Raw genomic sequence first — 23,797 nt, 5'->3', positions numbered from 1 at the left:
TTTTTATCTATTGCTATATTTCTTCATTTTCTACTGAGAGAACATCTATAATAGTGACCGAGAGTTGTTTCCAGCTATAAAATATATTCCTTTAAATGAAATTTTCCAAATCGTCCTGATCTTGGTAAGGTTTAGGGCTCTTCCACACATTTCTGGTAGAAAGGAAAATAACCTTTTAGAAGGAAGATTTAGCAAATTGAACCAACAGTTTCAAAGTATCCATTTCTTTTTATCCAACAGATTCACTTCTAGGATATTATCCTATGTTTATCAACACTTAAGAGGAGGATATTTATCACAACAGGATTTATAAATTTGAAAGCCAAAACCTTCAAAATAATGGATTAGTTAAGTTATATCATATCAAAATGATGGAAAATACTCAATTAATATTGAATAATATTGGGAAATGCTTATGATATAATATTACTAGTCAAATAGAATAGAGCAGAACAATCCATAATCTCTCTATGTAAATAAATACGGGAAGAGGTTTGCCAAATGTTAGGATAGTTATCTCTGGGTGATGGTATTATAGATAATTTTAATTTTTTGTGCTTTTTTTTTTTTTTTAAGATTTTATTTATTTATTTGACAGAGAGAGATCACAAGTAGGTAGAGAGGCAGGCAGAGAGAGAGAGGAGGAGGAAACAGGCTCCCTGCCGAGCAGAGAGCCCGATGCGGGACTCGATCCCAGGACCCTGAGATCATGACCTGAGCCGAAGGCAGGGGCTTAACCCACTGAGCCACCCAGGCGCCCTTTTTGTGCTTTTTTAATTCTCAAAAATTTCAGCAACAAGCATGCATTACTTTGAAAATCAGGGGGGAAATTTAAAAGTTATTTTTAACAAAGATTCTGCTTCAAAAGCAGCCTACTATGAAATAAAAATTAAAATGAAATTGAAGAGGGTGACAAAAATCAGGAACTTATTTAGCAAATAGGTATTGAGCCCATCCTGTATAATTATGTCTTGAGAGTCTTCCATGTGTCAGACAGATCTAGAGATACAGGGTTAGCTTGCTTGAACTGCTTTACTCTCATATTACAAATACAGTCATATCTCTTTGTTTTTTTTTCTGATTAATCATTCGAACATGTGTCTACTTGTGTTTGCCGCTGCTGCCGAGCCGTATGCAGTCCTGGGGCTTCTGTGCAGTAATTCAAGGAGTGGTACTCATTTCTTTCATCTGGGCTTCCACATCCAGAGAATGACAGACTTGGTGTCTGAGCAGCCTCCGATGTCACGGCTTCTACCGCCCTGGTTTGCAGCAGAGGCTGGGCCCACGGGGTGCGGTGCTGGCCCAGTGCTGCTCCAGACCCTTCTGCAGGCCGCGGTGGTTCGGTAGGGCAGGACCCAGGAGCCCACTGTCTCCAAGAGTGCGGCGTGCAGGGCTCCATCCTCCTGCATTTCACAAACACAGCCCCCTCTCAAGAGCCACCTCTGTGCTGGCCTCGGTCACCTCCAAACGTCAAGTCACCCCGCCCCCCATCCTGGGGTCCAGCCACGGCAGTGGCTCTTTTTCCGACTACTTTTTGATAGATTTTAATCATATTTTACAGTATCTTTTCTGGGTTATTTAAAATTTGAGTCATTCTTCTCATTCCTGTTCTTCCGAGCTCTTGGGGTGCCCGGCAGCCGAGGGTCACTTGTGTGAGGACTGTTTACGTGGTAGCGAAGGTCCCGTGGCAGGCTGCCCAGATGCTGGCGACCCAGAGCCTCTGCGCACCAGGGCAGTTACACAAGGCCCCTCTGTGTGCCTGGCTCTCGTCCCACACTCCTACTCACACATACTGTAGATGGGTAGGAGTTTTGAAGAACTGAATGCTCCACCTTCCTTGTAGGCCAAGGTCAAGAAGAGGCAGGTTACTCCCGAGGTGGCATTTCTCAAGCAAGAAAGGACCCTCAGACGCAGGTGCACAGTCTGGGGACAATTAAGAGGCAGGAAAAGGTGTTGTGAAGAAGTCTGGATGGTCTGGGCTTCCCACACAGCACAACAGTCTAACAACCAGAAGTCCTGTCTGAGAAACGGGGGGGAGGGGGCGTCAGGCAAGGAAGGAGACCCTACCCCGCCCCCCCACCCCACTCCCACTCCTGCCCTCCAGCTGCCTGTGGTGGCCTGACCGCTGCTCACTCGGGGGGCTCTGCGGGCAGCCCAGCCTCGCTCACTCGGGGGGCTCTGCGGGCAGCCCAGCCTCGCTCTAGCCTCCCACCCCCCCTCTGCCTTGCACCCCACTGCTGCCACTCACTTCCCCCTCCCTGCCCAGCTCCCCGCACTGTCCTGACGTCTGAGGTTATCTCCTGGAGGAAGAAGGTCATGGGCCCAGGGCACTGGGGTGTCGGCGCTGCCGCGGGCTCCTTTCCCACGGAGGCTCAGACCGGCAGACTATGCGTTTGTTCAACAGTTAAGCATCCGCTGAGGCACACACACTAAGCCTACGTGCTGCAGAGGATTTAAAAAATAATAATAAACGCTCCGCCCTAGTTCCTGCTCTAGGAAGGCGACGAGGCGTGCAAAGGAGTCTCTGCTCCACATGGAAGCTCTCCCTAGTCACACAATGGAAAGCGCCGTGGTTCTGCCTTGGACGGGGCAGAGGGACAAACATCGTGAGGCTTACAAGAAAGTGACAACTGGACAGGTCTTGCAGGACGAATTTCCTAGACAGGAAAACTCCAGGAATACAATCTTTCCCAGCAAGTGTGGGGGGAGTGAAAGAGCAGGACGGGTGAGCAGGGAATTAGTAACTGACCACTGACAGTGTCTAAGTAAGGCTTGTTTCCCTGTTGCTGTGCTATCAGTTGGAGAACCTGGTCCAAAGTTCTCCACGACCCTATCACACTTGGCGGTGTACTTCATGACACTTGGCGGTGTACTTCATTCCACACTTGGCGGTGTACTTCATGACCCATTCCACACAACCAGCAGAAGGAAGTTAAATTGCGTGTAATCCGTTTCACTGGGTTGGATATGTAAGCATCCTGAAAGACATTGTTTCTTCTTCCTCTAGAACCATGCAACACTCATCCAAAGTCTTCTAAAGAATTTTAGTCAGACCTTCAAAATATTTGAGATTTTTGTAGCTAATCCTCATGCTTGGCTTCTTGAAATACTAACAAATAATATTGACAGAGTATTATTATTTCTTATTCAACACTGAGGTTTTCACGGAGAGCGATGTTACAGAAGACTGGGTCTTTCCACCAGCTTACGTCAGGGGAACACGGTACATTCTACTTACGCAACTTCTCCAGTAGATTGAAAGCTCCTAGGAGGCAGGGGCTCCGTCTCTATGGCTTTCAAGCCTTCAACATTTGGCCTGATTCAGAATATGCAGCCACCGCCCAATACACACTTGGTGAGTTACTGGTTTTTGAGGAGGAGTGTCAGGCACAGCTAGGAGTGATCTTCCGCACCCCTCTGGACCAAAACTCCAGCTTGGACTTCTTGCATATGTGGTATGATTACTCTGGGCCCTTCGCTTGAGAGTTTGGATAATTGGCCTTGATAAAAGGATTATGATGGTGCTTTGTTAAAGCACTCATGAAGTCAGGGTTTTAGGAAAGACTTTCTGTGGCCTGTAGGAGGGGCGAACTTCAGGCCAAACGCCGGAGGCAGGCTGCTCTCGGGAGAAACTGGACCCCAGAGCCAGGAACCCTGCAGGAAGCCAGGAAACAAACTCTCTCTCTTGTTCTCTTCTCTGCTTTTCTCTTTGTAATTTTATTTTTCTTTCCTTCTCTCTTTCTGCAGATGTTTTCACTGCCTCGGAGCACATGGCCCCGAACATTGCTAATCCACAGCTCCCCAGTGCACAGACTGGGAGTGAGCATTTCTGTCCCAATTCCAAACTCCCGTGACAATGACTCTGATCTGCCCGGCTCAGGCCAAGGAGGGACACTCTTCACCTAGTATTTTGTGTGATAGCAGGGCTGGGGGGAAAGGCATTACAAAACCGATTTTACTCTTTCTAAGGAAAAATGTATGCTGCATATACTGTTAGCCAAAACCACGTTATACGTTGGGCTCTACCCTCTGAGGTTTCCTTCCTTTAAGGGGGAGAGCAGTAGCAGACAGGCCTTCCCCATCAAGCACATCTCTCTGGGCACCCAGAACCTTCTTCTAACCTCTGCGTTAAGACCGGCCTCAAAATACTGCAGCATGATCCGCTGCCTCCAGTGCCTTCTGCAAGCCCTTTCGTGAGTGATGAAATGGGAAGAACCTAAAGTGGAGTCAGTCATCAGCAGCCGTTCAGGGCTGTAAAAGGAGCCGTCCAAAGTCACTGAGCTCTGACACGCGGGGAGACAGAGTTCCATGACACCTGACCTCGCCACACAGCATGACCACCCCGGGGAGGGCGCAGCTGGCGGGGGGGGGGGGGGGGGGGACTGGTGGGGCTGTGGGCAGCCTGGCCCCCCAGAGGAGGGAAAGCACCGGTGGGGATGGGGGGAGCCCTCCTCCGTGCAGTCTGTTCCCCTCCGTACTGGGTTAGCACGCAGATCGGAAAACGCACGTCTGAATCTATTTCTGGCTTCTAAATGTGTGAAGGAGACACATAACTTTATTATCTTATTTTTGTCAAGTTAGAGACAGATGCCCCTAGAGCTTATGCTCTAGAAGAAGTTCCTGTTCTTCAGGGCTGCATCTTTGGAAGCAAAAATCAAAGACAAATAGGACATCTCCTCTAAGTTTTCCAGACAAATATTAGCAATCAAAAGAAGAGATAGATGGGGCGCCTGGGTGGCTCAGTGGGTTAAGCCTCTGCCTTCGGCTCAGGTCATGATCTCAGGGTCCTGGGATCGAGTCCCACATCAGGCTGTGGGGAGCCTGCTTCCCCATCTCCCTCTGCCTGCCTCTCTGCCTCCTTGTGATCTCTCTGTCAAATAAATAAATAAAATCTTAAAAAAAAAAAAGAAGAAGAGAGTCACCACAGGTAACTAATGGCAATGAAGGAAATAAAACCAGAAAGACTGTCGAAAAAAGGTTTTTTTCTTAAACTTTTAAAGGCAAAACAGTGAAGTAAGTGTTGATGTAATATAATTATGTTATTATTTGTTAAGTACCAAAAATACTGCAAGTATAAATAAACTTTTCAAATTAATGAGAAACATGTGAACACTTACAGAAATGCCCTTGCCACAAGTGTTTGGAAATCTTCAAAGCTTAGCAATATCCTTTTATGAAGGATCGTCAGTCGGTGAATTAGGAATGGAATGAAAGAAATCTGGAAAAATAAAAACACATTGTCAATACAACATATATTCCTGGGAAAGGTGTTCATTCAACTGTAGTGCCTCACTGTTGAAGAAAATCTTACAAAACAGAATATGCTTATTCAGGAATGTTTCTGAGCACATACTATGTACCAAGCACTGTGCTAAGCAGGGGATATACTGGTAAATAAGAGGGATCCTGTCCCTACATGCCTGTCCCTGGCCAGGCTTTGAGATGGCCAAGAGAAATACACTTGCCAAATCAAACAGTTGCGTAGAACCCAAGAGATCAGTTAGTCTGAAGTTCTGTTTCCTACATAAGGAAACCGAGGCCCAAAATGGTGAGCAAAACTGCCCGTGCCCGGCTTCTTGATTTCTGCCCTCCACAACACGATTTTGTTTCTAGAGCTTTCTACACTTTCCAGACTGTGTGACATAGCAAACGTAGAGATTAATCCACGCCAAAATCCTATCGACTTTGAAAATTCCTGTGCTTTTCTGAAAATGAAACGGAATCAAACAAACGAACAAAACTCCTGAGGTCCAATTTTCAGTATAATCAAGTTTTTTGTTTCCTTTTGAAAGTGTTAGCCATGTGACTCTTATTAGCACCAGAGACAGCCCCATTGTGTGATGCTGACCGCCTGCTTAGGATGCAGCCGGCGCACTCTGAGTATCAGAGGAACCGGCAGGGAGATGCCGCTTGGGTCACAGGTCGGCGCGGCTCCTAAGACGGACCCTCTGCATTTCCCACCTCCCCGTGCCCTAGCCCTCAGGGGATGACTGTGCGTCCTTGGGTCCGCTGACCTGCAGCCATCCCGCACTGGGGGCGCAGCGCTCGCCACCCATGGGGATGTTGTGACGGTCCCTGGAGTGAATGCTCGGAAGTGCTCTGAGCAGGTCAGAGGAAGGTGCCGCATGGCTGCGCAAAGTCATTACACGCCCACAGGTACAGCTCCTTTTTTTTTTTTTTAATATATTCTGAATATGGTAATATAAAAGGGCATTTCTCAGGGTACATTTGAATGTGTGTTTCATTATGTTTGTGGCTCATTCTAACTTTTAAATTGATTATTTTTTTCAGATATCAACCTGGCACTAAAGGGAACCCATCATTAATTTGATGTCATGTCACCGTGTTTGAAAAAAAGAAGTGTTGTGGTCTCTAGAGATCCCCTGTCTGTTAATCTGTAACAAAAATTGAATTTGGTCATAATTTCCTTCCTGAATCTGGGTCCCTTGGCCATGGACTCAGATATGTTGGGAACACACGTTCCAGAACCCATTTGGCTGGACGACTTGGATTAAAGAGAAGAAAGAATGAAAAAGAAAGAAACAAACACAACTGAACACAAGCTAATACATGCAAATACCTGACAGCACCAGGTTGTCGGGGTGGGGGGGGGCAGCGACCTGAGTAAACCATCGCAGGCCGGTTTCTGTGCGACTCACTTTGTTGTCCTTCTCTCCTTCCTCCATCCGTCCCTCTCTCTCCGATCTTTCCTCTTTCCTTCCTTCCTTCCTTCCTGTAACAGGTTTATTGACGTGCAACTCACACGCCAAAAAATTCACCCTTTCAAAATGTGCAATTCAGTGTTCTTCGTATATTGACTAAGTTGCACAGTGATCGCAGATTGCACGACTCTTTCATCCGCCCAGAAAAAAACCCCGAATCCATCAACAGTCGCTTCCCATGTCCCCTCCCCCAAGCCCTGGCAACTACAATCTACTTCCTGTCCCTGTGGAGTTTTCGTAGGTTCTGTGGACTCTGGACATTTTATATAAAAGGAATCATGTACTATGTGGCCTTTAGTGCCTGCCTTCTTGCACTCGTAATAAGGCTTTCATGTTTCATCCAAGGTTATTACTTTTTATGGCCAAATAATACTTCATTGTGTGGATTTACTACATTTCATTCACCCGTTCATCAGGTGATGGACATTTGGGTTGTTCCCCTTTTAAGCTATCTTGAATAATACCATTCCAGACATCAGTGTACAAGTTTTAGTGTGGATGTATGTTTTCAATTCTCTTGAACCTATGTCTGAAACTGAATTACCAGGTCAGTGGTACTCTGTGTTTAGCTTTTGAGGAACTGAAACTGTCCTCCAAAATGACATGTCATTTTACATTCCTCCCAACAAAGAATAGGGGTTCAAATTTCTCCATACCCTTGCCAAACCTTGTTATTGTCCAAATTTTGAGTGATGGCCATCCTAGTAGGTATGAAGTAGAATCTCATTCTGGTTTTGATTTGCCTTTCCCTAATGGCTAATGATGATGAACTCTCTTTCCATGTGATCATTGGTCATATGTATATCTTCTTTGACGAAATATCTGTTCAAGCCTGTTGCCTATTTTTAACTGGGGTATTTCTCTTTTTATTGTTGAATTTTAAGAATTCTTTATATATTCTGGTGCAAACTCCTCATCAGGTGTTTTATTTACAAACATTTTTCCAATTCATGGGTTATCTTTTTATTTTCTTAAAGTTCAGCTCAAAAGTTCTTAATTTTGATGCTGTTCAATTATCTTCTCTTGTTGATGCTTGTGTTTTTGGTGTCATATCTGAGAAAATTCAAAATCACAAAATTTTATTCCTAATGTTTTCTTCTAAGACTTTTGTAATTTTAACTTACATTTAGATCTTCTGTCCATTTTGAGGTAATTATCTATACAATTCGGAGTCAGCAACCAGCTTCATTCTTCCACATGTAGATACCTAGCCCTCCCCTTGAATTGTCTTAGCTGGCTTTCTTGTAGAAATCAGCTGGCCGTAAATGTGACGGTTTGTTTTTGGACTCAGTTCCATTCCACTGATCTATATGTTTATCTTAATGCCACTATTACACTTGTTTATTGAGGCTTTGCAGCAAATTTTGAAACAGGGAAGCATGAGACAATTTCTGCAAAAAGCGCCAGCTGGAATTCAGATATGTACTATAGCTGATCTGCAGACCAGCTTGGCGAGCATCACCGTTTTAACAGTATCAGGTGTTCCAGTCTATGAACCTGGAGTGTCTTCCCCTTTATTGAGATCTTCTTTAATTTCTTTCAACGGTGTTTTAGAGTTTTCAGTGTGCAAATGTTATACATATCTTGCTAAATTTATTCCTATTTTATTCTTTTTGATGTTACTTTAAATGAAATTTTCTTAGTTTCACTTTCACGTTATTGATTACTAGTATATTGAAATATGGTGATATTTGTGTGTTGATCTTGTGTCCTGAAAGCTTTAACATTGCTTATTAGTTCTAATATTTTTTAGTGGATTCTTTAGGATTTTCTATATACAGGATCATGTCATCTACAAATAGAGATAGTTTTACTTTTTTCTTACTGATATGATGCTTTCTGGTTTTGTTTTGTTTTTTCCTTGCCTAAGTGCTCAGTCTAGATCCTCTAGCACAGTGCTGAACAGGAGTGGCGAGAGTGGATGCGTTATCATCGTGCTCATCTAAGGAGGAAAGCATCCAGTCTTTCACTGTCATGTAGGATGTTAGCTCTGAGGGGTTTTTTGTAGATGACCTTTATCAGGACCTCAGGAAGTTCTCTGTATAGCTCTCTTTAAGTTTCATTGATGCTTAATTGCTAACACTAATGAGATCTAGAAGTTTTTTGGGGGAGTTCTTGTCCTTTTCAGGATTGTAGTAAGATGTGGAAACAATGCCTACTAGAGATAGGTTATGTATTTTGTTCTGGGAAAGGCTGAATATTGCAAAAGGAAATTTGGGGTATCTTTCTTTCCTGCATTCCTTTCTTTTCCAAGCATTCTTTCTTGTCTCTCACCCATGAGAGCAAACAAATGGTTGTGGTAGGTAAATAGAATAGCTCCTTGCCCTGCTATCCTTATGTTGTGAGGATACGGTACATGTGTGCACAAATGTCAATAGCACATAAGCTGTGGGTGTTATATAAAATAGGAAGTCAGGGAAGGTGTCAGCTTCCGAAAACCTTCTCAAAACACTTCTGAGAAGAAAAGACATTATCGAATCCGACTGAGAGTTTAGTTTGCGGGGGATCTGGCAAATGAAGACTTGCTCTGCATCCTGGGAAAATCAGTACTGATTGACTGTGATAGTGATGCCAGGCATCAAGTGGTACCTTCAAGAAGGGCAAGCCCAGGAGCCGAGGCAGGACTGGCCGCCCAGGCAAAAACAGTCTCAGCCTGGGAAGACACAGAAGCACAGAATTAAGGGAATGACTTTGGTTCTATATTCTCACTTCTCTGCTTCCCAACTGCCCCTTGCCTGTTAGCTTGCCATTTTCCCCAGTGGCCACTGTTCATCTCTCACTCTCAACTTTCAGTAGCTGCTCATTGTTCTGTGTGATGCCCAAGGACCAAACGTCATTCCCTTGGCTGCTTCCCGAACCTCTACCTGAGATGGCAAGATAGAAACACCGCCCGTCTTATGTTTCTGGAGCCCTGCACACACCCCAGGCTGGACTCTGCTCAGCTTTGCATTATTTATGCATAACAATCACAATCTGAAAAGTAAATCATAACATTACAATTTTTTTCTTAAGTCCACTTCGTGTGCTTTCAGAGTCAAGCAAAACATGGATTGCTATTCATCTCAGTGGCAAGACCTGTCTGCCCTTCGAATGGGAATCAGCGTTGCTACTTCTGATAGAAGACTGAGTATTCTTTGCTTATATTTATTCCAACTCCCAACATTTTAGGCAAGAATTGTGGGGATAAAAAGAGTTTTGAAAGAACAAAGAATCTTCTTCTTGTTTTCAGATAACACTATAACCCAATCTAGAGGAAGTTAGAAGTTAGTAATTGGGAAGTGTCTCTTTTGTCAATGATGAGATCATTTATTCCTTTCTAAGAACTTCTGCTTGGTGGGAGGGAGGAAAGGAGTGATGGTGGAAGAAGGGATTAGAACACCCGAAAACGCACAGTAACTCTATATGTTTTAAGGGTCTCAGTGGGGAAGTTGAGGTGTTTCTCATGCAGTGCCGTTGATCCCTATGAGATACATTTGTAGTGCTCCAGTCTGACCTGGGGAGTCTGGAACTGCTAGAAACCGAAGATAAGAAGTAAGGAACTGCCTAGAACACTTGGCAAAGAGTGGAGAACGGATAGACAAAAGGAGATACGACTGGATTTGTAATTTGAGCCACATTAAGCAAACAGTGGGGACAAACCAGAGAAAGGCAGAATGATTTGGCTAAAGCCTGGATGAGTTCTCACACTGATAAAGTTGTGGGCAGAGTGCAGAACCTGCTCAGGTCTTGGGTTTTCTGACCTAGTTCTATGATCTTGAGCTTGTAACCCAGCTCTATGAGGAGTCACCATCTCCTGGGAAGCTTCTCACATGGCCTCCCTAAGAATCCCCAGACAGCGATTTTCCATTTAGCTACTTGATAATAAAATTTAAATCCTGATTTTCAGGCAGTTTAAAGAAAGGACAATAACTAATGTCATAGTAAAAGCCTGAAAGACTGAAACAATTAAGGAAATGATCATGAGACTCTAAAAACCATTTCCAAGACTGAATCATAAAAATGTAGGCTCAAAACTTAATAGCAATAATCATCGTGATGAGGATAAAGAAAACCATAATGCAGCTAAAGAAATCATCCAATTCCCACGTGGCTGTCCTAAAAGAAGGGAGGCTCTAGTATAAAGGAAATAGGAGAACTTGTTTGTAAAGAATGCGTAATCATATTATTTTCTAGGGAATTTGCATTTGGGGATTTTTTCAAAGTAAATTTTCCCAGAGAAATGTCACGTTCTCTTAGTCTGAGGCTGTAGACTGGAGTACAGATAGGGTCAGAGCAAGCTTTGGAAATGACACTCTGATATTAAATAGGAATCAAGTGGAAATTTGTGAAGGTGAAAATGCTTTCAGTCGGCGTGGACTCCCTCTCTCTCTGGTGGGGGTACTTTAGTTTGGGGGGAGAGTGGGGGCGGGATGCGGTAAGGTGGGGTTGGGAGGAAATTCTGGTATCCTTCGTGCCACCCAACTAGAAAAGAGAAAGAAAAATATAAAATCTACATTTTGTTTCTCCATCTGTATTGCCCTAAACCATTTCCAAATAGATAAACTTTCTCGGGAATACTTAGAAAAAAAGTTTGACTGAACCTCCAAATGGAGCCTGACTTCCGATGACATAAAGGCCTTGGGCAGCGCGGACTTCCATGAGGACTGAAGCCGAGTGGGTTACCTCGGGGCTGGGAATCAAAATGCTCATACATCTAGTTATTCAGATAGTCTAAAATTCTTTTTGGGCAAAGTCACAAAATATAGTGGCAGTACACAGATAAGATCATTACGGGGAAATTTTTGTGAGCAGCACATCTCAGCATTTAGGATTAGGAACACAGCTCATAGGTTTTGTATCTGTGAGTGCTGGCGGGTTGTGGAAGGGCCGTTTCCTTCAGCCCAGAAAAGGCCACACTGCAGTGAGCATTGCTGGTGCCTTGGGCTTCAGGGCAGATCTCTAGTCCGTGTAAACCGCAGTTTATGAAACCCCATATCTGTGACAGTGAGAGTTTACTGTTCTAATCAAATACAACTTGAGGTAGGATTTTAACACATGTAAATTTTAACACATTTTATTAAATACTGAATTCTTTTTTTTTTTAAGATTTTATTTATTTATTTATTTTACAGACAGAGATCACAAGGAGGCAGAGAGGCAGGCAGAGAGAGAGGAGGAAGCAGGCTCCCCGCTGAGCAGAGAGCCCGATGCGGGGCTCGATCCCAGGACCCTGAGATCATGACCCGAGCCGAAGGCAGCGGCTTAACCCACTGAGCCACCCAGGCGCCCTAAATACTGAATTCTTATACTGCATCACAAATAGACCTGAATATTAATTTTATATTTTTTTCTTTCCATGTTGACATTTTTCCAGCATCTAAAACTAAAGTCCATGTTTATTGCGTCCCTAATGTCAACTGTTGATTAATTACCTCCTTTACCGTCTTAATTTTCTCGTCATGTGCTCACTTACTTGATTCGGTATCCACCCCTCAGTACCCGGCTCCCGTCGTGGGATTCTCTGTGTGTAAGTACTTTATCCCAAGTAGTTCTTCGCCGCCTTTCCCTCATCCCAACCACCCACACTCCAGGACTGAAGCTACTGCCTTCTGCTTTCATTCCTGCTCATGTCTCAAGTAATAAAAGGTTTGAGGTGGCAAGAACTCTGCACCATGACATGAACGTCAGTCTTCCACGGAAACCAGGGGGGGAGGAGAGAGACCAGGGATTGGGAAGTGAAGAGTGAAGAAGGGAAGGGAAAGGATGGGCCTGGCAAGGATCGGCCGGGGGCTGCTGGTGACCTCAGGTGCCACCCGAAATGACAGTAACATGCCGGTGGCCGGGAGCATCCAAACAAGCAAGAGGAGACCTCTTTGGGAATGCACTGCATGCTTGTCACCCAAATCCCCTTCCGGTAATAAAAGCCTCTTTGCTCAGATGCGGGGGTGCTAATGGCCAGTCGTCCCGGGCTATCAGCCTTCTCCGGGGAACTGCCTCACCCTTGTCATAGCCCCTCCCGGCAGCACCCTGTACCCAGTAGCTGGTGAAATATAAAGTCTGTCCCCTTCACCCAAACGGAGGACGTCTCTGGAGGTCCTCCTCAGGTTTGGAATTCAGTTAGGGCTCTCCTTGAGATTTTGTCCCGGTCCAATTTCTCCCTCTGCCCACGCTTCTTCCCCTTCGCTTCCACACGTGGTGATGCCAAGAACGCCGCCTGAAGTACGCCGTGTACCCGCCTCCGGCTCAGGCTTCTCTGCGGGGAGCCCAGCCCGCAGGACCTTGTGCGCGCATCTGTAAAGCACAGGGGTCATGACACTAAAAGTACAGGCAACAAAAGAAAAAAGTAGATGAGTAGAACTTCATCAGAATTAGAAACTTCTCTTCATGAAAGGGTGCCATCAATAGAGTGAAAAGACAACAAATGAGACGGCAGAAGATAACTGTGAATCCTGTATCTGATAAAGGACTGAGATCCATAATATATAGAACTTCTCCAAAAAAAAAAAACCCAACCCAATTAAAAGATGGGATAATACTTGGACATTTTTCCAAAGAATGTATACAGATGGCAAAGAATCACATAAAAATTGTTCCACGTTAGTGATCATTAGGGAAATGCAAATCAAAACCACAATGAGATGCTACTTTCCACCCATTGGCACAGCTATGATTTTAAAAACCCCACAAGATAAACAGGAAATAACAAGTATTGGTAGATAAATGGAGGAATTGGAACCCTTGTGTATTGTTGGTGGGAATGTAACATGGTGCAGCCACTGTGGGAAACAGTATGGAAGTTCTCAAAACAATTAATATAGAATTACCATAGGGCCCAGCAGTTCCACTGCTCAGTATTTCCACCAAAAAAAAAAAAAAAAAAAAAATTGAAAACAGGGACCCAGACAGACATTTGTCCATGCATGTTCATAGCAGGATTATTCACAGTAGCCGAAGAGTAGAGACAACCGAGGTTTCTGTTGATGGATGAACGGGTCAAAATGTGGAGGTACAAATGTATTACTACTCAGCCTCAGAAAGAAAGAAGTTTTGACACGTTCTGGCACATCAGTGACTGTAGAAGACAGCATGCTGGATGAAGTAAGCCGGTCACAGGACGGGTACCATATGGTGCCACTTACACGAGGGACCGGAAGTGAAATGGTGGGGGCCGGAGGCTGGGGAGGGAGGAGGGGGGACGGGTGGTTAGTGTGCACAGAGTTTCGTTCTGGGATAACACAGAAGTCCCGCAAGTGGACAGCGATGGTTGCACGACAAGGTGAGCGGACTGAGTGGTCCTGAACTATACACCAGAAGATGGTTAAAATGGTCAACTCTGTGTTATATCCATTTTGCCACAATAAGAAATTAAATAATTTAAAAAATATAGCTCCTTACTGCCCCTCCCATGCCAAAGGTCAGTGATTGCCCCGTGGTTCCCTTCACAGCCGGATTGGGACTGCTGCGTTTGGACGACGAGAGGACACAGCCGTTCTCCGAGGGGGCGGCATGTCACAGTCATTTGGGAACTTTATAAAACAAATGATGCTTCAGCTGCACCGACAGTGATTTCTCGGTATTTGTCTCGGACCTGGGCCTCAGCATTCTCAAAAGCTCCCGGTGATTCCCAAATGCAAACAGAGCTGCGATTTCCTGGGAGGGAAGAAGCCCAGCCCACACCTTCCCACCTGCAGGCGCGGCCCCTGACGGTTTGGCCCCGGCTCGGCTCTCCGGCTCCCCGGCTCTCTCCGATAGCGCCCAAGCCGCAGCCGCACCAAAGGATCTGCCATTTGTCCTCCCCTGTCAAAGCTTTTCTGGCTTCTGTCCCTTTGTTCATGTTTCCTCGGACAGATTTCAGCCCCGGGGGAGCTCTTCTTTGGGAAGCTTGCCCTCAGCACTGCTCACCAGCCTGTGCCACACGCCTTCCTCCCGACTCTGGAGACGCCTCTGGTGTAAGTCTCTGTACCTACCGCTGCCCTTACCACAGAAGTGGGAAATTCCGCTCTCCAGGCGGATCCGGTCGTCTTTCCTGTGTTCCCAGATGCGAAGCGAGGCACCGGGGAACTGTCTTTCTTTCTTTCTTTCTTTTTAAAGATTTTATTTATTTATTTGACAGAGAGAGAACACAAGTAAGCCGAGCGGCAGGCAGAGAGAGAGGGAGAAGCAGGCTCCCTGCTGGGCAGAGAGCCCAATGCCGGGCTCGATCCCAGGACCGTGGGATCACGACCTGAGTGAAAGGCAGACACTTAATCGACTGAGCCACACAGGCGCCCCACCGGGGAACTTTCAATAGCCATGAGTTGGACAGATGGGTTTCTTTAATAAGAAGCAATACATTTGGGTGCCTGGGTGACTCAGTGGATTAAAGCCTCTGCCTTCGCTCGGGTCATGATCCCAGGTCCTGGGATCGAGCCCCGCATCGGGCTCTCTGCTCAGCGGGAGCCTGCTTCTTCCTCTCTCTCTGCCTGCCTCTCTGCCTACTTGTGATCTCTGTCTGTAAAATAAATAAATAAAAATTTTTAAAAAATACTTCCTCTCAGGTTTCTTTAAAAAAAAAAAAGAGGCAATACATTCCACAATTAGCAATTTTTTAAAGAAAATACTTTGCGAAGAATTAGCATATTGGTATAAATAAGGCAGTTTTCTTTTAACATTAATTGGGCCATTATTATGTGCTTAGGGTGGTGCTAATGCTTTACTTAGAGTTTTACGTTTGTTTGTTTGTTTATTGGAGCTCTATGGCAGCCTCCAGGGGCGGGTATTTTCACATCTATGTTGTCAGTGAGGAAGCAATTTCAGGTAGGTTAAGAACTTGCCCAGGATCCCAGTCGTGTGCAGCGGACCTGGGAGTTTCAGCCGCGATGCAAGTGATCATTCTAGATCCTTCCTGATTTGGGAAAAGGGACAGAGCAAAAATGTGAAAGGTCACTGAGGGTCAAAAAGGAGAGGGGCTTTTCCTGGTGGGAAAAGGGAACGGAGGAAGAAGAGGTCGTGGACGTGAAAGACAAAGACCTTGAAATGTCACCTGTTTTGCCCAGGCGGCAGCTTGGTTGTGAAGTGGCCCTTCAGCCCCGGGGAGACGCTCGCTCCTCAGCTGCGCTCCCGCTGAACTCAGCCCGACGGCATCTACCGCGCATCTACCCTGGGCCGCGAACAGTGATGCCCTGAGCTCCGGCCGCGGGCGATCTTTGCCGATAGAGCTCCTCGGGAGGGGCGACATGTCCTCTGCCAACAGACACTCCAACGACAGCAGCGTGTGTTCTTGTAGTCAGTGTGTGTGTCCACAGCCGTGGAAACGCAGAGGGACCGAGATTTCCAGAGAAGTCAAGGAAGATTGTACAGCAGAATACGTGTACTTGCGTGTGGCGGGGAAGAAGGATCTATAGGGCTTCGTGGCCAGATTTTTTTTAAAAAATAGAAGGACGAGAAAGGAGAAGGTCGGGAGTGGTGGGTTTCTAGTGCCAATAGCTGACCTGACTGCGTTAAAGACTGGGAACCCGGGCACAGCTGTGCATCCAGGGTTGATCACGTGGACTGTGAAGTACCCGGGAGACATTAGGGCAGAGGCAGAGATGATCTGAGAGGCCTGAGCCTGTAACCCGAGACCGCCTGTTAGGGAGGCAGCGAGTCAAAGTGTCCATTTTTAACGGATGCATGCCCCACGGCCAGACGAAACGAAAACCCGTCTGCGAGTAGACATGGGCTTTACTGCTCCGGACACCCAGGCTTCCTGACTAGGCCACTTTGTGCTTTGACCTTGGGGATGTTTCCTAGCCACTCCGGGTGGCGCAGGTGAGGTGGAAACGCTGTTAAGCTGCCTCGCAGGCTGTTTTCAGATCAGCAGTGATGTTTGCAAAGTCCTTTCAGGGCTCTGAGTTGGCACGCGATCGTTTTTGTGAAAGTTCACGGATGGATAGAGTTGAGTAAAGCTGGGGCGCGACTGGCCCGTGTTTGAAAGAAGGAGAGATTGTTTGTCCGAGTGGCTGGGGTAAGGCAAAGGGGCTCGTCATCCACAGAGAAGCGGATCTTCAAGATCTACAGCCCCGTTCAGGTGCCAGGACGACGGGTTTGGAGTAGAGGAAAGCATCTGTTATATCGGACCCTTCCAGCCCCCTCAGCAGATGCAAACCATTGCACTGTTAGGGGATGCTCTTCAGGATGACCCGGTCTACGCCTCTTTCCCAGCAAGGAAAGCAGAAATGGAGAGAAGAAGGAAGGCCCCTGTAGCTGAGCCGAAAAACCGTCCCTAGCTACTTACTCAGACCCAGATTTCCTTTCGGAGTGTGACACTTCTTTTCATTTTATCATAAAGAAAAAAGAAATCTAAAAAAGGGAAGTTCAAAAACGGCGAATAGTGGGGATATAGGAGAATACTTCGGATTTTGCCTAGAGTGGGTTTTCACTATTTGACAGACATTAGCTGCGAGGAAGATTTTTGTTGTGAGCACCTGCCCGGAGCCGCAGCTGTGCGTTTAGAAACATGCAAAGCTGTTGTTGTTTTAACATTGTTGACTTTGTTCTAAAGGAACTTTGTTTGCTGAGAATTTCCAGAACTTTCCTCTGTCTGCCTAAATGCCCAGGATCTCCAGATCACAAAGCTCAGGGCAACTCGGCACACCACAGTGATGGATCAGAGACCACACAGGGAGGGATGAGTAACAGGTAGTTGTATTCCTATGGGGCTCCCAGTGGGAGAGAAGTGGGGGGAGCTGCCGAAGGGACGGAATGGGAAGAGGGGGGCCGGACGGCGGAGGAGAAGCGGCCCTGTGCACAGATCCACCTCCTAGTTCCCTGACAGGACCGGAACCTTGACCCGTTTGTAACCATTATGGAATCACCGAAATGAGTCCAGCTACATTATTCAAAAGTCTCCAAATGCCAATTCCACTTAATTTTAAATAACAAGCATCCCTGAGAGGGATGATTTTTGCAGCGATGACTAAGGGGAGATATTTTTCTAGCAGGGTTTCTGTACAGGAAAAAATTCTTTGCTTCCATCCCCACATCCCACACCCCACATTCCACACCGTTGGTGTAAAAATATTTGTATTTAAATAATTTTAAATGTCATGCATTTATAATTAAAAGCAATTCTGTGTTCAGAGGAACAGAAATTACTGACTTTAAATCAATGAAAAAAACATAAATTTTCCTCAAAGAAATATCTCCTGAGAGTCAAAGGTAGTTTAAACCGAGCTAATGTGATGTAGGCCCATTGGTTGCATGTGGTACCTGGTGTGACCGCTGGAATGGGTGCCCACCTCCAGCTGCAGGAGCCTGTCGGACCCTCCAGCATGAGCCCTTTCTTTCTCCCAGAGGGTCTCTCCTTTCTCCCTTCCGTTCCCCACCTTTAAGTACTCAAGGACTGGATACGCTCAAAATGTTTTCTTTCCTTTCACAATGACACTCGCTTATCTCTTCCTCCTGGCTGGCAGGACCCTCTGACTGGACAGCTCCTGGTGGCTGCTCCACAGCCCTTCTGTAGCACAGCCCCCCACCCCATTCTCAGCCCCAGCTGGGGAATCACATTCCCTTAGCCACGGTGACCGGTGGTGGTTAACCAGGGCATAGACTGGAAGATGGGTCACTTCAAGCCTCCCCCGATGGAGCTGGGAGGGTGGATTTCTGACGATTTGGGGGCGCTCTCTGGGTTCCACACTGCTTGTGGTGGTTAACTTGATATGTCACCTTGACTAGACTATGGTGCCCAGTCGTTTGGTCAGACACTCATCTAGATCTTTATGTAAGGGTATTCTTTTTTTTTTTTCCCAAATATTATTTATTTATTTGACACACACACACACACACACACACACACACAGAGAAATCACAAGTATGCAGAGGCAGGCAGAGGGGGGGGGGAAGCAGGCTCCCTGCTGAGCAGAGAGCCCCATGCGAGGCTCGATCCCAGGACCTGAGATCATGACCAGAGCCGAAGGCAGAGGCTTAACCCACTGAGCCACCCAGGCGCTCCTATGCAAGGGAATTGTTTTGATGAGACTGACATTTCGCTCAGAGCTTGGGTAAGGCAGGTACCCTGCATACTGTGGCATCATCATCATCATCCTGGAATCATCTGGAAACGTCAAGAGCAAAGACAAGTGTCCCAAGAAGGAAATCTTCTCAAGACTGCACTATGGAGACATCGCCTGAGTTTCCAGGCTGCTGCCCTACAGATTTCAGACTCGAGACCTGCAGTGTCCACTCAGACCTAAATTTCTAGCCTGCCGGTCTGCCCTACACATCAGCCCACAATTATGTGAACAAATTCCTTAAAGAAATCTCGTTTCTCTCTTTCCTGTCTCTCTCTCTATGTCTCTGTTTTTTTCTCCTCCCCTTCCTCCCTCTCTCCCATACCTTCTCTCCTTCCTTCTCTCTCTCCTATGGATTCTGTTTCCATGGAGAACCTTGACTAATACACTCCCTAAGTCATACTTGCATCCTTGCATTGCTCAGGGTTTTATTTGTGTGTTGGTTTAAGTCAACTTGAGTTGTGTTCCTGTCACCTGTGACTCAGTCTTGAGCATTCCTGGGTATAAGTGGACAGAATCGCATATAGGTTAATAAATGAATGATTCTTGCGGAGTTCTGCCTAATATCATTAACTGTTATACAACAAAGCTACTTAAGGGCCAGAAGTGTGTCTGATGCTTTATTCTACTGCTGTTGCTTAGAATTCTTGGCGCGAGGTTAATAAATGTTGGTTGAGTTGCACTGTGGAAGGAGGTTGGTCTAGAGGGCTCAGCTCCTAGAACTACCTGGGGAAGCAGATGCTCTGATATTTAGGAGCTGTAGTATAACAGCTGTGACCCAGTAGTATAACAGAAATGGTTGCAGTGTGTTTTTATTTATGCCCTTACGTGTGTGTGTTTATTATACATATACACAGGCTTCCTTCTAGGTGTTTGATTAGACCACGCTTAGCTTCTAAGCTTCATCAAACCAGAACCTTTTCTGAAAGATTCTACAAAAGATCAGGACAACTCCATCATTGCTACATTATGATATTAGTTTGTTTGGCCTGTTTTAACAAATTGCCACAGACCATGTGGCTTAAACAACAGGAATCTATTGTCTCATAGTTCTGGAAGCTGGAAGTCTGAGATCAAGATGTTGGTCGAGCTTTAATCCCTCTGAAGGCACTAAGACTTGTTGCAGGCTTCTCTCCAGCTTCTGATAGTCTCCTGGCTCGTTGCAGCAGAGCTCCAGTCTTCACATGGATGCTTGTGTGCTTCTGTGTCCAAATTTCTCCTTTATATAAAGACCCTCGTCGTATTGTATTTCTATCTACAGCAGAAGGACCTCATCTTCACTAACTATGTCTGCAATGACCGTATTTCCAGATAAAGTCATATTCTGAAATACCAGGAGTTAGAACTTCGGCATATGTGGGTGTTGGATGGGGGGAGACAGAATTCAGCCTGTAAAACTTGTTTGTTTGCACTCCTTCCACTCATCTGGGGCAGCCTTCACAGGAGGACTGTGGAGCTGCATCGCAGAGCTAGCAACACATTGCCATGGTCCTGGCCACTTTGTCCCGTGACTGCTGCTGTGCATTCCTGCACCAGGCAAGGGATTTCTAGTCCAGCAGCACCTCCTTGCCCTTAGACGAATGCTGGTGACCCTCCCCATGCACCCTCCACCGGCAGGTCACCTTCCCTTCTCCAGTACCTTCTGGCTGCTTTTTAACCAATATCTTCTCCCTCGTTGAGAAGAATAATCAAGGAACAAGAATTAGAAACCACATATAGAAAAGAATGAGAGGAAGAGCAAGAGGGGATGTTGTTGAAGGAACAGTTGTCGTTGAAGGTGACGAATGTGTTGTTCTCGGTGACATCTAGAGCTGCAGTTAAAAGCGTTCGGAAAGTCATTTCCTAAAGTTCTAGGTCCTCTGTACCGCTCAGACCGACGAGAGGTATAGGGTGTGGAGGCGCACAGGGGTAAGGTCGGCGCCAGCCGCGGGACACGGCGGAGGCCACTGCGCTGCGGCACTCTCGTGTCGGTACAGGAAGGTGCCGTGGATCCGCCTGCTGCCAAAGGCGGTTCCCACAAGTGACTGGGTTTGCGACTGGGATTAGGGAGGCCGGGAGCCCTCGAGGAGGTCAGGGAGTTTGAGGAGACAGCTTGCCTAAGGGACACTGAGAACAGGGCCATGTGCCATCTTTGTCATGCTTGCTATGTAGGTCACAGACACCTACTCTTGGAAAGCTTCCAGCACAGTCCCTGATGCATAGAGAGCTGTGAACGCCTGGCTTATATCGGTTGGATAATTTTACATAACTCCCACGCAGCGAAGCAAATCAACACCAAATTAGAGACCCAGCACCTAACTTAAAAGATACAGAATCTAAAAGCAAGTAGGAATCAAAGTCCTTAAATGCAGTAATATTTATGCTGGCCCTATTACTTACACTTAACAGATTATAATAAAGCAGTAGCAAATATGGAAAAATATGGTGGTCAGTTTACAGGCCAGAAAGTATGTATTTTTCTCAGAACTCATTTCAAATTACAGACGTTTCAAGAATTCAATCCGTGAAGCTCTGGGCCTGCCATCCACCCAGATGGAAATAAAAGCTTAGTCTGAGAGTGTCTGTTTTTTGCCCACTTGATGCCAAATAGCAAAGTGATAAACAGAATTCTCACCGCCTATTCTAATCTTGTAAGATTATATGTTTGGCTTTTTAAAAACCTCACCTACCTTTTGTACATTCTCCGTCTCCCATTCCTTGATTTCAGTCTTGCATTTATAGATAGAGAAAACACTAACTTTTATGGTAGTCAATCTTCACTGACATCAAAATGATAGAGAAAAGATGTATTAGAGCACAATTTTAAAAGAAATACATCTGATTTTACTGCAAAAATAAAATCTGCTAAGAACTGGCATAACCCCTTGCTCCCAGTCAGTGTTGGATAAACGATGCTGAAATCAATTGTGGAAGGAAAGTCCTGGAGTGCCACCACCAAAAAACAAACGCAAAAAAACCCTCACCATTTTCTCTGTTTCCCTTCTCTTTGGGAGTAAAAATACAAGTCAAGGTAAGCTGTGAGCACTGAAGGGGCACTGGCCAGCTCAGGCGGTTGACCCTCCAACTCTTGCTTTGGGATCAGGTCATGATCTCAGGGTCTGCTTGATTCTCTCTCCCTCCGCCCTTCCCCACCCCCACTCCCCATTGGCCCTCTCCCTCTCTCTCTCTCTCAAATAAATAAATCTTAAAAATAAAAAAGATGTAAACACGGGACGCCTGGGTGTCTCAGTTGGTTAAGCAGCTGCCTTCGGCTCAGGTCATGATCCCAGCGTCCTGGGATCGAGTCCCACATCGGGCTCCTTGCTCAGCGGGGAGCCTGCTTCTCCCTCTGCCTCTGCCTGCCATTCTGTCTGCCTGTGCTCGCTCTCTCCCTCTCTCTATGATAAATAAATAAAATCTTTAAAAAAAAAAAAGATGTAAACACCAAATAAAGGCATATCCTTAAGTTCGAATTAAGGTATATCAACTCCTAGTTGCTCTTCAGATAGGAGGTTCGGATCATAAGGTTACCTGGTAAGCTCAGTGTTGAAGGCAAAGTGCAGACTGTGCTGCCAGCAAAATAGTTTAAGCTCTGTGTAACAGTGTGGTCAAATGGATCAGGTAACTATGCCCCAGTTACATTCAGATTAAAAATAGTTTCTCTATGGGGTGCCTGGGTGGCTCAGTGGGTTAAGCCACTGCCTTCGGCTCAGGTCATGATCTCAGGGTCCTGGGATCGAGTCCCGCATCAGGCTCTCTGCTCAGCAGGGAGCCTGCTTCCTCCTCTCTCTCTCTGCCTGCCTCTCTGCCTACTTGTGATCTCTGTCTGTCAAATAAATAAAGTCTTTAAAAAAAATGGTTGCTCTCTTAGCAAATAGACAATGTGTGTTCTTTAAGAATTGCTGTTTAAAAAAAAGTTATTTTGCTAACATATATTTTCAATAGTGTATCAAAATAGTCTGCAAAGTTTTGGGGGAATAAAGCAAACAGCCCTGATGCTCTCCCAGGTAGCAGTCCGGCAATGCCACAGGTCAGGAAAACAATGAATGAACCAATAGCTTTCTTCAAGTCAAATGCTTGACTCTGTGAGGACATTCTGTAGAAAAGCAGGTGTAAGTTACAGCCTAAAAGGATATTTGTAATATTTGGCTTGCTTGGAAAGAAATCAGGTTCCTAAAAACACTTTCAAGCTTGAGTAATTTCCATAAATAGAAATAACCTTGAGAATAAATCTCTGCATCCTGGAAAAGCCTCATGTTCCTCGCGCTCTGTCCTCGCAATTAATCTCCCCATCTCAGCCGGAAACAGTGATTTTCAGCCAAGGGAGATTTTGTCTGCCAGGAGACCTGGGGCAACATCTGGGGCTATTGCAGGAAGCTGGGGGGTGGGTAGGTGAGGGGCGAGGGTAGGTGGGTTGGTGAGGGGCTTCTGGTAGGTGAGGCCAGGGAAGCCACCAAACATCCCACAATGAGCAGGACAGCCCCAGAATGAGGAATTCACTGACCCAAATAATAGTTCAGAGACTGAGACACCGTGGCCTGGAGATGTAAACGGGGAGGTGTGTGCGTGTGCACGTGTGTGTGCGTGTGCATGTGTGTGTGTGTGCAGGATCCTGGACACAAGCAGAGCACAGCCGTACTGGGAATCTAAGCGCCCTTTGAGACCCACACAAACTGGTGGCCTTGCAGATCAGCAGTTCCAGTGAAGAAACTGTCCTTTCAAACCAGATGTGAGGCTGGCTCGGAAAGACTTTTTATTCTTTCCTCCGCCCCGACTCCCCAAGCAAAATCGCCCCAGGAAGCCTTGTGATGAACAGGCGGAGGGTTGTTGATTTCATGCTTGGGTTTGAGAACGGAGCCTGCATCCGACCGAGCCTGCCACTCCAGACCCCTGCATGGGTCAGCTCTGTGCCGCCGTCCTTCTGCACGAAAGGTTGTAACTGTGCTGCAACACACAGTGCTGTGACCGTGCTGTGACACACAGTGCTGTGACTATGCTGTGACTGTTGTAACACACAGTGCTGTGACCGTACTGTGACACACAGTGCTGTGACTATGCTGTGACTGTTGTAACACACAGTGCTGTGAC

This window comes from Mustela nigripes, chromosome 3 (genome assembly GCF_022355385.1).
Source record: "Mustela nigripes isolate SB6536 chromosome 3, MUSNIG.SB6536, whole genome shotgun sequence".
NCBI lineage: Eukaryota > Metazoa > Chordata > Mammalia > Carnivora > Mustelidae > Mustela > Mustela nigripes.
Note: the sequence above shows the minus strand (reverse complement) of the source record.